General features: G+C 37.2%; 1 protein-coding gene across 1 annotated transcript in view; it reads right to left on the bottom strand.

The window, feature by feature from the left end:
* The window catches only part of ATRNL1 (attractin like 1), a 723,131-nt gene that overhangs the window by 135,699 nt on the left and 576,349 nt on the right, over positions 1 to 11,083 (bottom strand). The window lies entirely within an intron of this gene.

Genomic DNA, 11,083 nt, shown 5'->3' with positions numbered 1-11,083 from the left:
AGTGGGAGAGGAAGAAGCAGGCTCATAGCGGAGGAGCCTGATCTGGGGCTCGATCCCATAACGCCAGGATCACGCCCTGAGCTGAAGGCAGATGCTTAACCGCTGTGCCACCCAGGCGCCCCAGACAAAGATTTCTTAATGTGATATCAAAAGTATGATCCATCAAAAGAAAAAAAGTAAATTGTACATCATCAAAATTAAAAACATCTATTCTTCAAAAGGCACTTGGCAGTGTCTCAGGAAATTAAATATATATTTATTATATAATCTACCCATACAGTATCACTCTTAGGTATTTAACCCAGAGAAATGAAAAAATGTCATCTGTATACAAATGGTCACAGCAGCTTTATACATAATAGCTTCAACCTGGAAACAAAACAAGAGTCCATAAACTGACAAAGATTATGAAATGTCCTTACTAAGGAATTCTATTTACTTACAATAAAAAGGAAAAATTTATTCCTAGCACTGGTTTAAATGTGCTACGCTGTAAAAGACATCATTTTGAATTTTTTTTGAATGTCATTACCAACATGAAAACAACAAATTAGCAACATTTTTCAAATAATGTCCTTTTCAAGTGTAATCCCCTTAAGCCAGTGTTAGGAAGAAAAAAAACAACAACAATAGATGAATGTGTTAGCATATATATTTCAGTCATTTTATTAGCATTTATTTCAATTACTCATTATTACTTTATAAAAAGTAATAGTTTAATAATTTACAGAGCAAAGATAAATCATATAAGATGGAATGATAAAAGGTACCACTCTTCCAATGTCCCCCCTCCCAGAAAAAAACTCTCAAAACTAGGGAGCCTGTAAATGTAAGAGAAACCTTTAATTAACTTGGGAAATTAAAAACAACTTTTATAAGGCAATCCTAGTAACAAGACATGCTCAGATGAGCACATAAGCACATAATAAAAAAGAACAAGCAGCTATTTCAGGTATGTCACTGACTAGGCATTTACATGCAGTTCAAATGAAGCCAAAACTAAGATTTGTTAATGCTATTAACTGGATAAACAATACGGTCTTAATTCCACATTTTATTATTTTTTATTTTAATTGTAATACATATTGATTGTAGAATGAGCGCAAGCATAACTCGGAAAAGCCTGCTGCCCTTACCAATGTGATTGAATTGCAGATCTAAACACTAGTAATTAAAGGACCCAGCTGCTGTGTTTCTTTGTGTATTCTAGTCAATTGGCAATATTCTTCCAATTTTTTTTTCAAGAATTTCTGGAATTTCAGCTAGAGGAACTGTTTTACTGGAAAAAATTACCAGACACTTGGAATTCGGTACCCATAATACTGATTTAAAAGTTATGTATGCACAACTATGGACCATCTTTGGATTCCTGGGTAAATCAATTAAAAACTAGGCAAATTAACAGTGAATGATTCAGAATAGCAAAACAAACTTTGGGAATATCTTAAAAACTTAAAGTTCTCTTCTATAGATTTGGCTCTCGTAGTTGTAGGAAGAGATAGCTAAATTAAAAAGATTTTTTTAAAAAATTGAATATCGAAGAAAAAAATGCTAAGTGCAGTCAAATGCACCATATACCGTGTACCAGATACTATACAGATTAGCTCATTCAAGCCTCACATCAACCCTATGAGACAGGTGTTATTATGGTCCCCATTCTAAACAAAAAAGAGATATAAAAAGTTAGGTCAATTGCCCACATTACCACCTGTAGTGAACAGCAGAGGCAGAATTCAAACTCAGGCAGTCTGTTTCTAGAATCTATTTTCTTTAAACATTAAGCTACATTGTTCAGTAAAGTTTCATATCTTAATCAATTTAATAATGTCCTTTATATCAAAGTTGACCACTTTTGAATGGCCCTGTTTCTTTGTCAAATCCGCCTTAAGGATTAAGAAACTCCATAGAATTTAAAAAAAAAACAACAAACCAACAACTGTGCAGCCTAATGTATTTTGATGAATTTTAGTGATTTGCAACTATAGCATGTATTTATTCTTGCTGGCCACCCCCCTCTTTCATTTTATTAATTTCCTACAGGAAATTGCAAGTTAATAGAAAAACCAGCACTGGAACTGCCTTACATCCTATAGTTATTAATTAAAGCAAAATCTGGTTCAGTAATTTTGGATACTAAAAGTATAGAGTTAAACAAAGCTGACTGCTTCTTGAAATGAAATTTCAACTTCAATAGTCTGTCTAAAAAATTTATGCATTAAAATCCACATCTTCCCTTAAAGAAATTCTCCACAAAATTTTTAGAGAATAAAGCAACTCAATATCTGACCGTTCCCCTCTAAGACTTCAGAAGTGAAAGGAATCCGAGAAACCCGAAATAAATTATTCAAGTTTAAATAAGTTTCTTTTAAAGGCAGTTAGTCACATCATTCTACTATAGTCCCATCTACAGGTTATTACCCACAATCAATAAAGCAAGAAACTGCATAAACTATCTTATTAATTTTATATAATGGTTAGTAAACTTTAAAATACTGTACTATAAAACTTTTAAATGTTCCGGATGGTTTTAGATTACACTGGATAATCTATCGTTTTATGTGGCATAAAGTGTTAGGTAAGTAGATATCATGCTGGGAAAATGCACATCATTTCTGAATGTGAAAATCCATTCTACTGTAGAGTTTTCTTACACAATATAAGGTTATTATTGGGTTGATTTTTAGAATCTAGGTCTTTAAAAGTCCGTAACTGACAAACATGCCGGCTATGTCTGCAAGCCACAGGCTGCCTGCATGTACATGCATTCTCCTCCCACTGCTGAAGAAACCAGGATCCTGTCAAATTAAAGTTGCTTTTTGGTTCCATCAGAATATGTACAACTAACCTCCCTGATAATCTCTCAACACACCTCTAGCAAAGCAGAGGTAAGTAGGTGATGCCACAGTGGAGTGAAACAGATGGGAAAAATAGTGAGTAGTAAATGTTTGATTTAGAACAGCTAAAACATGATTGGTATGAAGTTGCGGATTGTCTAACCATTGTTTTATACATTTATGAAAATCACCTTACAGAGTCGTAAATGGTGAGCAGAGAGAACGGACCTGTGGAAGTAGATAATTTCAAGATGTAAAGAGAAGAATCATGACCCTGGTTAAAAAAAAAAATGCGTTATTGTGAAACCTCTACAAGTTACTTTCACAGGAGAGTGAAGCATCCAAAAACAACTTCACATGCCCTCTTCTAGGATGGGTAGAGTTTCCCATAGTCAAGGGACCAGGACAGACTAAAAGGATTGTAGATAAGGCCGCAATGGATTGTTGGGCTGAATAACAAGAACGTCCTTTTCTACCATTAGTAGGCAGATGGGGAATGTTTGAGTGTGACTGTGTACCCCCTCCAGGAAAAAAAAATATGTCCTAGATTTTCACATTCTCCTAAGACACATACTGCACTGAACTCCATCTTCATGCACCCAACCCACATATAAACATGCAGTTTGCAAATTATCCTTTAAGTTTAACCTATACTTTGATATACTAGCCTATAAACTAACCTATGGTTACATTAACTTTCTTTAACATGAATTGAGATATGTTCCCAAAGAGTTGTAGAAAATAAATTCTTCGCATATTAAATAATATTCTCAAATGGACTCTCCTATAATTCTGGTACGTTTCCCACTGGTGGCATATGTAGGAGGGAGGAAACCACCTCCACTACATAGTATTACAATGCACTCAAAAAATTGTGGCTTTCATTTTAGGGTTCCTGCGCCTTTGAAACATGTTTGTATCATGCATGAATTCAAGTATTTTGTATGTCCTGGGGAGATGGTAGTCAAATGGACCAAGACAAGTTAATTTGAAAGACAGTGCATAAAAGTCGTTAAGAGCCATGTAGGGAGTAGTAGGCAAACCTGAATTCAACTCCTGGACCCCTTTTTTTGTTGCTGTGAGCCTTGGACAAGCCGTTTAATGTTCCAACCTTTGTTTTGTTCCTTCCTAAAGTAATGATAGCAATGGCTCCTACAAGAACTACAAAGATGATTATCCCGACATGCCATTTTAGTCATTTCAGGCTGCTACAACAGAAGACCATAAACTGAATGGCTTAAACAATCGACATTTATTTTTCACAAAATCTCTGGAGACTGGAAGTCTAAGATTAGGGTGCCAACATAGTCAGGTTTCTGGTGAGGGCCCTCTTCCTGGTTTGCAGGTGGCCAGTTTCTCCCTGTGTCTTCACACAGCCCACAAGATTGTCTCTCCCCTTCTCTTCTTTTAAGGATATTCCACCCTCATGACCTAATTAACTTCCAAAGGCCCCATCTTCAAATATCATCACGACGGGGATTAGGGCTCCAACATGTGAATGGATGGGGGTGGGCACAATTGTTCAGTCCATAGCACATGCTCACCACAGTACCTGGCACACAGTAAAAACAAATTAAATTTCAGCTCTATGAACCTGACACGTTCATTTAATGTGCACATCAATTATTAATTATATAAAAATGTATTTCATAGTTCATACACATCTCATTATATTTGTACCTATTGGCAAGGCCACAACCCAAAGTACCAAGGAGATGTCCGTAACTAGAGAGAAACACAAGATGTAAAACTGGAGTAAGTGAATATGTATATGACAAAGTACACCTGTTCTGACTCTACGTTTGGAAGAGTCAATTTATATCTAAATGATCATGGTTATTATTTCCATGAGAGAGGAAGAATACACCTATACAGAAATCTCCTTGGGATTCAATCTGTAGTAAAGATTGTGCTTAATAAATAAGATATACAAAAAGGCCATTTGTTTAAAATGTAAAAATCCCTGTGACCAAAAATAAATAAATCAATCAATCATGCCAGAGAAAAGCCCCTTCCATATTTCTAAGTGGAAATTATACATGAGGGGAATCTAAAAATAGTATGTAATTCTACTTATTCTTATTAACAGTTTACATAGTGATGTTTTATCTGCAAGGTCACAGAAAATCATAAATGTAGTCTGTGTAAAAATGTAGTCCTTGCTCATATTTCAACAATGGGTTAATTTACTTCTTTCTTTAATGACTGTTGGTAGATTCATGTCATTGCAATATATTGTATCCTTTGGGGAAAAAAGGATGCGCCATTTAAAAATATTAACATATAAATTTCATTGTAAGAGGATTAGGACCCAAGTAATCCTGCCAAATTAATTTAGGTAAGTATACTAGGTAAATAAATCAGCATCTTTTTACTTCTAGAAAGCACTCCAAGCAATTTCAAGTCATTAAAAATACTTTCAGCTGCAACAATTTGCCTTTTAGTGCAGTCTTAATGGTTACATGACAGCATTTCTACCACTGGCTGTATGGCATTTATGTCCTGAGAGCAGCAGCATTTTGGAGAACTACAAAGAAAGCTAAAATCAGGAGTAATTATCGCACAAGTCTTCAAAAAATTGTTAAATCAAAAATGACATAATAGTTGTAAGCTTTTGTAAATTCTAATTTTATACATTCTTTTTGCCAAACATTTAATGGGAGATGAGCCCTTCCTAAAAAGATGTATAAACGGGTAACAAATTGTAAAGGTCCCTGGATAGCGTCTTAGAAAAGTTTTATCAATTTTCTGATTTGCTGATTTTGAACTAGTGTTATAGGCTTGTGACTTAATTTCTCTTAAGTCTACCAATGTCTCATATAGATGAATGTCATTATTTCTATCTCTATTTAGATTAAAAGCCAAGTCCCACAAGGCAAGAGATAGTCAATTATTTTCATTTTATACTGCTATTATGAAATACTGCTTTTCTAAAAATTGTACTTCTGGAGAATGAGAATTGCTCACCAACATATTTTAAAATGAATTTCAGGTGTCTGAATGTCAGAGAGAAAATAATGTAATCTCAAAATATAACTTCATATGAATTGTTTTTATAATGATTTTGTATTTTTTTTCCACTAAGTTTTCTCTAACAAATATGATTAATTCTTTCCTTTTTTTTCTTTCTGTGCCTACTATTATAAACTTTTGACACTTAGTGTATTTTTTTCAAGGAAAAGTATGATGAGTTTATAGATTCTATAGGATAAAGATGAGAGGCTTCTCTTTCCTGGACAGAATTAGACCTCTAGCTTTATTTCAGAAGCCTGAGAGGAATGGCTTCAATTACTTCCAGGTTGAATGGTGACTCCCTCAAAATATCAACAAAATTGGCTTTTTTAAAGCCTGTTCATAAGACAAAGTTGAGTTCACTGCTTATCACCACAAGAGAGACTACCTCCGTAACACACTTTTAGATACCTCCCAGAAAAGGGAGGGCAAGGTGGGATATTTAAGAAGTTTCCTTAGGGTGGAATTGAGGGTGGAGGTTCTGAGTTAAGGCAGGTCCTTCATCAGGGCAGGGCTTGATTGGGGTTGCCTGAGGATTACTATATAATAATTTAGGGTTGGTGGACACACAGGAGAAGGGTTCAAAGTGAATCTTGGAGATTAAGCAGTCATCCGATGCTATTTATTGAAAGTTGAGTAGTTTAATATTCTTTTAAAAGGATTTTTTAAAAGTTCCTAAGGGGAACAAGAGTGTTATTTGTCAATTTTATCTTTCTGGGCAAGAGTTTCTTGGAATGGTAAAGTCATGTCTTCAGAATAAAGTCATATTAACGAAGGCAACTGAAAAGTGGTCAAGTTAAAGTAAACTCAGAGCTGTGGGGGTAGAGATCATCTTGGTTCTTAACCAATACAGTCCATGAACAAGATCCTTCATCCATACATTAAATAATTTAAGAGTTTAAAAGTGAACAATGGTTAACCACATAATTTGCATTTCAAATATAATAATAATAGTCCAACACTCTTATTGCAAATAAAGGCAGCTACTAATACCATCTGCCTACTAATACCATCACACGAGGAGGGGTTAGGGCTTCAATACTGGAGAAACACATTCAGTCCTTGAGAGCCATGGTGGGAGTCTCTGGTGTGAGGTGAGTGGGGAAGGAACAGAGACAAAGGACAAAGTTGGAAGCTTCTCTTTCCTGGGCAGAATCAGACCTCTGGGGCTAAGGAAACAGAGACGGCCACATTTATCACTACTTTTCTTCTTTGTTTCAAAAGTGTCTTTCTCTCCCTTCTCTCTCTCTCTCCACTGTTCCTCCCACCTCCCCAGACTCTTTCCATTACCAGTGAAATTATGAAGAGTATGGCAGGGGAGTCAAACAGGCTTTAATTCTTACTTAGGTCTGCCACATACTTGGCTGTACAATCTTAGGACAGGGACTCTTCTTCTCTTAGCATCAGATTCTTTAACAACAGAATAAAAATATCATTACCTACTACCTTATAGGTTACTATAAGGATTAGAGATAAAGCACGTAACCTGACTGGTACAGCATCTGATCTTAAAAAATGGTTCGGTAGAACCTTGCCTAATGCAATCAGTGGTGTCTGCTATAGTCTGAATGTATGTATCCCCCTCCAAATTCATATGTTGAAATCCTAACTCCCAACTAATGATAATAAGTATTAGGATGTGAGGGGTGGAGCCCTCATGAAGAGGATTAATGACTTTATAAAAGAGACTCCAGAGGTCTCTCTTTCCCATTCTACCATATGAGAAAATGGCTGTCTATGAACCAGGAAGTTGGCCCTTGCCACAGGTGGAATCAGCCTGTGCCTTGATATTGGACCCAGAAACCAGAACTATAAGAAATAAATTTCTGTTGTTTATAAGCCACTCAGTCTGTGGTATTCTGTTATAGCTGCTCAAATGGACCAAGACAGTGCTGAAAAAACTGAGCTGTGTACAATATGAGGTTGTGTTGTGTCAGGATTAACTGATTAAGTGACAGAGGCGAACTTGTGCAACAGGCCATCTGGGAGTTAGTGTCTGCTTGAGCCAAACTCCTCCTACTCTGGGCTGAAGTTTGGTGCCACCTAGTGGTAATAGCTCTAGCTAAAAAAATTGATGGGTGCATTGGGACTTCTGGAATAACAGCAGTGATTCCAGAAATCTCCTGGTTAGTTGATACACATTGTACTGGCCTGATGCAGAGAGACTGGACTGGCTGAATACTGAGGACCTACTCCCCACCACCCTGCTTCCTGAGATGGGACTATCCTAAGTTTTCCCTGTCCAGCATCATCTTACATTCCCTGTTGCCACTCTCCTTCCTGAGGAACTTTGAGTAAAGGGATTAGGTAGAGAAAAATAGTCACTTGCCAATCATTCGATGTTTGAATTCAAGTTATTCTAATTTGTATTATTTCTAGGTGCATTATTGCAGGATTACTGCTTTATAAGTGGTATTGATTGTAATAATACTAAATTCAACAAATATATATTAATCATGTTATGTGCAAACAGATAGGCAGTATGAATGTAAAGATGGATAAGACAGAATCTCTGACTTAAAGAAAGCTTAATATCCAATGGGTAGAGAGATATTTAAATAAAATTGAAGCCAGGTAAGTACAGGCATACCTCAGGGATATTGTGGGTTTATTTCCAGATCATCATACTAAAGTGAATACTGCAGAAAAAAAAAAAAGTGTCTTTCTCTGCTTGACTTATTTCACTTTGCATAATCTCCTCCAGCTCCACCCATGTTGATGCAAATGTTGGGTAATCATTCTTTCTGATGGCTGAGTAATATTCCACTGTATATACGGACCACATCTTTTTACCCATTCGTCTGTTGAAGGGCATTAGGAGAAGGAAGGGAAAAATGAAGGTGGGGAAAACAGAGGGGGAGGAGAACCATGAGAGACTATGGACTCCAGGAAACAAACTGAGGGTTTAGAGTGGAGGGAGGTGGAGGGATGGGCTAGCCCAGTGATGGGTATTAAAGAGGGCACATATTGCATGGAGCACTTGGTGTTGTATGCAAACAATGAATCATGGAACACTACATCAAAAACTAATGGTGTACTGTAAGGTGACTAACATAACATAATTTTTTAAAAAGTGAGTATTATAATTTATTATAATAAATAATCAAATTTTTCCAGCACACATAAAGTTATGTTTATGCTATATTGGAACCTACTAAGTATGCAATGGCATTATGTCTATAAAACAAGGCACATATATTAATTAAATATTAATTATTACTAAAAAATGCTAACCATCATCTGAGCCTTCAGTGAGTCATAATCTCTTTGCTGGTGGAAGGTCTGACCTTGATGTTGATGGCTACTGATTGATCAAGGTGGTGGTGGTTGAAGGTTGGGATGTCTGTGCAATTTCACTTTTTTAAAAAATTATTTTATTTATTTATTTGACAGAGAGAGAGACAGCCAGCAAGAGAGGGAACACAAGCATGGGGAGTGGGAGAGGGAAGAAGCAGGCTCCCAGCGGAGGAGCCTGATGTGGAGCTTGATCCCAGAATGCTAGGATCACGCCCTGAGCCAAAGGCAGAGGCTTAACGACCCCCAGGCACCCTGGGCAATTTCTTAAAATAGGACTGAAGTTTGCCACATTGATTGGCTTCTTCCTTTCAAGAAGGATTTCTCTGTACTTTTTGATTCTGGTTGATAGCATTTTACCCACAGTAGAACTTGTTTCAAAATTGGAGGCAATCCTCTCAAACTCTGCAGCTACTTTATCAACTAAGTTTATGTAATATTCTAAATCTTTTGTTGTCATGTCCACAATCTTCACAGCATCTTCTGCAGGGGTAGATTCCATCTCAAGAAAACACTTTCTTTGCTCATGCCTAAGAAGAAACATCTCATCCATTAAAGTTTTATCATGAGATCGCTGCAGTTCAGTCCCATTTTCAGGTTCCACTTCTCATTCTAGTTCTCGTCCTATTTCTACTGCATCTGCAGCTATTTCCCCCACTGAAGTTTTCAACCCCTTAAAGTCATCCATGAGGGTCTGAATCAACTTTTTTTTTTTTTTAAAGATTTTTATTTATTTATTTGACAGAGATAGAGACAGCCAGCGAGAGAGGGAACACAAGCAGGGGGAGTGGGAGAGGAAGCAGCAGGCTCATAGCAGAGGAGCCTGATGTGGGGCTCGATCCCATAACGCTGGGATCACGCCCTGAGCCGAAGGCAGACGCTTAACCGCTATGCCACCCAGGCGCCCCTGAATCAACTTTTTGTAAACACTTATTAATGTTGATATTTTGACCTCTTCCCATGAATTAGAAATCTTTTTAATGGCATCTAGAATGTTGAATCCTTTCCGGAAGATTTTCAATTGACTTTGTCCAGCTCTATCAGAAGAATCACTCTATCATCTATCTATCTATCTATCTATCTATCTATCTATCTATCTATCTATCTATCTCAAAGATTTTATTTATTTATTTGAGAGAGAGAAAGAGTGAGCACATGAGAGAAAGAATGGGGGGGGGCAGAAGCAGACTCCCTGCTGAGCAGGGAGCCCCAAGTGGGGCTCCATCCCAGGACCCTGGGACCATAAACTGCGCCAAAGGCAGATGCTTAACCGAATAAGCCACCCAGGTGCCCCAATGAACAACAATATTTTGAAGGAATCTTTTTTTCCTGAGCAGTAGGTTTCAACAGTAGGCTTAAAATACTCAGTAAACCATGTTATAAACAGATCTGTGCTTTGTTCCATTTATAGAGCACAGAGTATATTTAGCCCAATTCCAAGGACTCTAGGATTTTCAAAATGGTAAATGAGCATTATTCTTAAAGTCACCAGCTATGTTAGCCCCTAATAAGAAATTCAGCCTATCATTTGAAGCTTGAGGTCAGGCACTGACTTCTCCTCTATAGCTATAAGAGTCCCAGGTGGCATCTTCTTCCAATACAAGATGGTTTCATCTGCATAGGAAATCTGTAGTTTAGTGTAGCCACCTTCATTCATCATCTCAGCTCGATCTCCTGGAGAACTTGCTGCAGCTTCTACACCAGCCCTTGGTGCTTCACCTTGCATCGTTATGTTACGGAGAGAGCTTCTTTCCGTAAGCCATGTAAACCAACCTCTGCTAGCTTCCAACTTTTCTTTTACGCTTCCTCACCTCTCTGAGCCTTCATAAAACTGGAGAGAGTTAGGGCCTTTCTTTGAACTCGACTTCGGCTTCATAGAATGTTGGGGCTGGTTTGATCTTCTCTCCAGACCACTAAAACTGTCATCATATCAGCAATAAGGT

The sequence above is a fragment of the Ailuropoda melanoleuca genome, chromosome 6 (genome assembly GCF_002007445.2).
Source record: "Ailuropoda melanoleuca isolate Jingjing chromosome 6, ASM200744v2, whole genome shotgun sequence".
NCBI classification, from domain to species: Eukaryota; Metazoa; Chordata; class Mammalia; order Carnivora; family Ursidae; genus Ailuropoda; species Ailuropoda melanoleuca.
Note: the sequence above shows the minus strand (reverse complement) of the source record. Positions and strands in the feature narration are given on the sequence as shown.